We start from the raw sequence: 6,537 nt of genomic DNA on the forward strand, positions 1-6,537 counted from the left end.
TCTTTGTGAATGTATTAATAAAATAGAGGCACTTTTTTTCAGGGTAAGTTACTCCCAGCTGTTTAGCAATTTCTGTTACTGTTTCAGAGAGCTGCGGTGAAACAGAATACCTATCCAGATGGGAAAATAATATGTCTATTCAGTGGAAGTGCCATATTAATTGTTATTCTTTGTTTATGCTTTAAATACCATGCCTGTGTAATTAAATGCTAATGCCTTGCGGGTATGTCAGTTCGTGCAAACTTTACATTTGTTGGTGGATGTTTTTTCACACCAACTGTTTGATCTGATTTATGTTTTATTAAATTCTCAGGCAAGTCTAGGTCATGCCCATGTAAATTATGACAAAAACAATGTATATTTAAAATTAAATAAAAGTCGATCATTATGAAAAAGCATTTCTGTTCCTTATGGGATTTAGTTCAATGAAAACATGGGTTTCTGCAAACTACCTAGTGGGATGCTGATCTAAAATATACATGCATAAAATATAATTTATACCATATGCACTCCTTCTCTATGTGTCTGAGAAAAGGTATGATTCAAATACCCTGAAATGTCTTAATATTTTTTTCTCAATGTGACAAGCTTGATATGCTTCTCTCTCAGCTCTCTCTGGAGAATATCCAGCATGCTTGTTATCTTTTAATACCACTGCTGACGCAAGTCAAAACTTTCTTCAAGGACACATACTCTAGATATTTTATGCCCTTATGTTTTTCAGCAAGATGTATCCATATCTATTACCTAATGTTTCATTGTTAAAAATCAAAAAGTAAGAGCGTATTTAAAATGTAACAGTAGATCATTCCTGATTTAAAAGATGTTGATATTAACATAATAGTTCATTAAATTTATTTTTGCTCATTGCACATTTAAAAGGCAATGCCTCTGGAAAACTTTTTTTTTTTTTGCACAAAACTGTCAAAAACAGACACTATCTCTTAAAATACCTTAAATTTTTCAAAGGTTATGACAAAATTTTGTCATGTTTTATGTAATACTGAACCTTTAACTTTTGAAAATGGCATCATGGTACACTCTCCCCCTTATTCATACTACCTCCATGGCTTAGTCCATCTACAAGCTTAATGTAGCATATGCATCACCCACCAGTGACAAGCAAATGTAGCTGATATTAGTGTCCTCTGGACAGATGTAATTATGTCTAATTGTACTAGGGCATTTCTAAAATTAGAAAAAACCGATTTTACTGCATGCATGTCAATGGGAAAGTTGAAAAGAAAAAATAAAGTATTACTTTGACAGTGCACTAGCAAAGACTGGGATAAACTGAAGGACTGAATGTTATTGTTTTCACAGCAACAATGAATTAAATGTCTATGTTTTCATTATGCTTTTTTTTTTTACAAGGATCAAAAGCATTGTTTTAGCTGATTGCTCAGTGCTAAGTTACATATTAAGGTAGTTGGTTACAAATCATTACATTTCATGTTGAATGTAGAAATTAGTCGGTGGACTTATTCAGGCCACTGGGGTAAAAACTATATATAACGGTCATTTTAGTTTCTTAGCTACACTGTAAAAAAGGAACCTCAGGGGTTATCACATTAACAAAAGAATATCATGTACTGTTAACTAAATAATTGCATGTTTGAGCCAAAAACATGATACAATCATGTTGCATAAATAAGATATTCCACAACTTCAACGTTTATAAAATTGAATCATGTTGAGCGAACATGATTCATTATAGTCAGACCGATCCTATGCTGAAGACCATGAGTGAGATCACGCGATATCACGCAAGTTCACGCAAGATTACGGGAAATCACGGGATATCACGCGAGAATACGCGAGACAATCGGTTTTTTCTCGCAAATGGAATAAAATGTATTCAAGGTGAGATAACGTGATTCAATTACGTCAGCTAGATCTTCCGCCAAAAAAAAAGAACGTCGGGGCGTATTACATTAACAAAAAAATCATGTACCTTTCACACAATAATGTTGGGTTTGAAACGAAAACGTGATAAAATCATGTTGGATAAACAAGATATTCCACGACTTCACATTTATAAAATTGAATCATGTTGAGCTAACATGATTCATTATATTTAGACTGATATTGTGCTGACGACAACGAGTGAGATCACGGGATATCACGCGAGAACACGCGAGACAATCGGTTTTTTCTCTCAACTGGACTAACGTGATTGAATGACGTTATCTCAACTTGAATACATCTAATTCCTCAAGCTCCCAGGCTTGAGGGTCCTGCGCAGTATCTTATATATATATATATATATATATATATATATATATATATATATATATATATATATATATATATATATATATATATATATATATATATATATATATATATATATATATATATATATATATATATATATATATATATATATATATATATATATGTGTGTGTGTGTGTGTGTGTGTGTGTGTGTGTGTGTGTGTGTGTGTGTGTGTGTGTGTGTGTGTGTTTTTTTTATTTTATTCAATATCAATATTTGTCAAAGTTAATCTAATAAAAAAAAAATACAGTGACGTCAGTTCCAAAGCGCTATTGTGTCAGACTCATCTCCCGCTGAAGAGGATCCAGAGACATCAAGAGATTACGGAAAATCACGCGAGATAACTGGCTTGCACCTTGTTGGGTTTTTTCAAGGGCAGAGGGGAGATTCCTGGCGTGCATCTACTTAATTTGAAGAAGGTAAGAGTCAAACTATTTTCATCTAAATCCATCTAAAAATATGTAACTTAAAATTTCTCTACCATTTGCACCATTTTCTACTTGTTCCATACTTGTGTCACATTATTTCATGTTCTGTAGATTAAGTCGGTTAGGTTAAGGCAGATAGCTTTTTGTTTACATTTATCGCCGCACCATGTTAGGTACATTCTGTGCGAAAAAAGTCTGCAGAGCCATATGTGGTGTACAAAGCTGCTGCCAGAGACACAAATGGACCCCAGAAATGTCACAGTTTTGCTCCTCCTGAGCTCCCTGGAGGTTTAGAGGATTTTTAACACACGGATCTAACATCAGTCTATTTCTAACTATTTTAATTCTATTTCAGTAATGTTACTATGGAGGTAAATGTAGATACACACACACACTTTGGTACCTTTCTATCATCATCGAGATTCTTAATTAATTATGGTAATAAAAGTCCTACATTTCAGTCGGTGAAACCTGCAGAAAGCATTGCTTTCTGAGCTTTGTTAAATGTTCCTTAAATACCTGTCAGTTATGGATTTCTAGTATATTTTGTCAGGCTAAAACTCTCAATGGATTATCCATTATTACAGACTTGAGCTTTCTATTTTTTTTCTTTAAAATACATATTCCTCTGCTGTAAAGATGTTGGGGTTTTTTGGACTCTTCTTTGTTGTCCCCAAATAATTGTAGCTCAGAAACAATATTGAAGTTCATTGGTTTAATTTTGAAATGTTGATGTTTTTTGTGTTGATTGTTTGTGCTCATTTTGACCTATGTTACTATTGCTTTCTACCATGTTCAATTCACCATTGTTCTGCACATATGTGCTTGCATGTGTCCAGTGGTTATATTCATGAGGCATTCAAGGGACTTGTACTAAAAGATACAACTCAGTTCAGTATGAATTGCATATTTTAATGGCTGAAAATATATCTGATCTCTTTCAGAACATCACCTGTCTGTAATCCACCTGCGTAAGTACTGGTCAAGGGGCTCATCGGCTATCAAGTTATAGATTTCAGTGGCTAATAGTAAGTTTTGCCAGATCTAAAGTGACTGAATGTAGTGTTAGAGAGCTTATAAAGCTAGGGTTCAGCTAAACATTTATTTGGCCAGTCTGTTTTATTTGTCTTTATTTGCGTGGGGATGTGGAAATGTAAGGAGTGTAGTCTCTTTCTGTCTCGTAGATATGACCTGTTAAAACATTTTACACTTAAACACCGGCATATGCGACGTTATCCATGCCCACACATAGACTGTCCATGTACTTGTAAGACATGGAATGCTTTGCATATTCATTTAAGTAGAAGGATATAGACTGTGTTGACCATTCTGTACTTTTCACATATTTCTTTGGTGATATATTCATGTCTTTATTTAAACATCTAACAGCTTCAGTTAGATGTTTAAATAAGATGTTAAACTCCATTTTAGTCATGGCATAATGAAGGGATACTAACAATTTTAAATATATTTCAAACAGACTGCAAGCCACTGATCACTTTTGTTGTGACTTCCTTTGAATGCAGCCATGTTTTCAAGTGTGTGAACCTATACTGCTGGAGTTTTGAGATTGTTCTCATTGTTTTTTGATCTGCATATTTAGGAAGACACTGCTGAGGTCAGACGAGAGTGCATCCTCAAAGGTCTGTGTGTACCTAAATGAAGATCCAGAGAAGCTGGTGAGGGAGTACATGGTATGTAAAATTCTCTTTGTGTTTACAATAGAACTCCTGAGTTGTTAAAATACTTTCACCAACTAAGGTCCATGAGTGACTCAATCAATGTCAGTCTAATTTATTTATTTAATTACATGTGAATTGTCTCCCCCCCAATACCCTTCCCTAACTCCCTTAGGACGTTGATGAATGAAATGGCAAAAGCCGAGACTGTCCTCGGAATCGTCATTTGAGCAGAGGGTGCAGAGGCTGCCGATGCACATCTGGATGTTGGGATTGTCCTGGAGGAGGTGGAAGTTATGAACAGCTTGGGCAGTGTATCTTCTGCAATAGTGATGCTGCTGGGACTAATCTACGCACTAAACTTGAGCTACCCTCAAGTTTAGTGCGTTCAGCACTCAACTTGCTCAGTAACTCAAGCATACCTTTGAAGTAATACAGAAAATAATAATGAAATTGAATGGAAATAACTTATCAAAGAAAGCACAAGTTCTCAATATGAAACTCGCTGCTAAGTTGAGTAAAGTTTCATATGGAAAATGAGTGTTTAAAGTCTGCAGTAGAAAAGATTTATATTGTTACAGTTCTCTTAAGTTGAGCAACTATACTGACATGTTTTATGTTGTAAAGAATTGGCTGGGAAATGAAACTGTAGTTGTTTTTTTATTTCAATGTCCAACTCAGCTGTGTTTTGTGCTGTGTAAAAAAACGATGTATAACAATTCTGAAAATACAATTGTGTTGTACCTTTTCTAATTGTTGAGTGTTCTTCCTACACTTTCACCTAGTGCTATCTTAAAATGCTTGATTAACGCTTGAAAATATGTCTTTGAATTAACGTCATGAAATAATGGAAAGGATTTCCACACGATTAACTAGCTGTCTTTTAGCATGAAGCATATTTGTTGAGCTAACTTGCTTTTAGTGAGTTGGACCTACTGAATCAGGTAGTGTGAAGGTACCACTGTAAAATAAGGTGGTTTCAACTATATTTACATTCATCTTAATGAAGTTACATCAATGATTTGGTCCTAAACATTGCAGATTAGTTGGGCGGGCTGTATTGCATTACACTGGGTCACGCTATAGTAACTGAGTTAAAGGAACCTTTAAAACATATGTTGAGCCAACACATTTCATTTGAATTTGAATAACCTTAATGAATGGAGTTGAGCCAACTCATTTGATTTACAATCATCCATTGCATTACCATAATTCTGGTTAAGCCAACATATTTGGTTTAAATTAGAACAACCTTAATGAATTATGTTTTGCCAACTCATTTTATTTATATAAGAATAACCACAATATATTACGTTGAGCCAACATGTTTGATTTAGAATCACCCATTGAATCACCATTGTAACAAGTTGAGCCAACACATTTGCTTTACATTGGAATAATCTTAATAAATTAGGTTGACCTAACACATTTGCTTTAAATAGGAGTAACACAAGTACATGGTGCTGAAATAAAGCAAAGTAATCAGGTGGAAATCCTTTCCATAATTTTTTTATGTTCATCCAATGACTTATTTTTTTCAGTGTAGCTTTTTTATTCATTTCAGGAGGCAGACAGACAATCAAAGAGAATACAGTCACTACTTTAGACTATGAGCAGGGAGACAAAATCAAATAGTGACAGATGGGTTAAGGCAGCAGGGAGCTAAAATAATGGGGCAGAAATTTAATGAAGAAGGAAAACAGTCTGATAAAAACTTTGATTTAAGTATAAAGAGTTAATGATTCAAACAAATTTTCAAAACATATAATAAATGGACTGGGGTTTGAGGATGTGCAGATGTTCACAGCGTCTTCTGTCTATAATGATTTCTTGTCTTTTCTGTCACATAATTTAAAATTAAATAAGTAAAACTACTGCCATTTCAGGCTTGCTCCAGATGTATTTCCTGTTCCTGTGTGGCGCTTTGATCCAGTAACAGTCCTGAACAAATTACAAAACAAATTTGTCATCATGCTATTCTGCATCTCGTTTAATCCTCATGCTACTGTTCTTGTCCTGTTGCACTGCATTTTGACTTATTTTGCTCATTTGATTCCAGCAAAAATACTGCTTGGGTCCCACATTAATGTTCTGTATATGGATGATTTATTTGGCAAGTTGGATGTACTCTCACTGACTATTCTTGATCTGG

General features: G+C 34.4%; 1 long non-coding RNA gene across 1 annotated transcript; it reads left to right on the plus strand.

Annotated features, from left to right (window-relative positions):
- The first annotated feature begins 2,577 nt into the window (after positions 1-2,577).
- On the plus strand, positions 2,578-5,138 carry LOC129364144 (uncharacterized). Its single transcript, XR_008606405.1, has 4 exons — positions 2,578-2,697; positions 3,651-3,734; positions 4,310-4,400; positions 4,561-5,138. It is a non-coding gene; the product is annotated as an uncharacterized LOC129364144 (long non-coding RNA).
- The last annotated feature ends 1,399 nt before the right edge of the window (positions 5,139-6,537 follow it).

The sequence above is a fragment of the Poeciliopsis prolifica genome, unplaced genomic scaffold (genome assembly GCF_027474105.1).
Source record: "Poeciliopsis prolifica strain line A6 unplaced genomic scaffold, Auburn_PproV2 SCAFFOLD011, whole genome shotgun sequence".
NCBI lineage: Eukaryota > Metazoa > Chordata > Actinopteri > Cyprinodontiformes > Poeciliidae > Poeciliopsis > Poeciliopsis prolifica.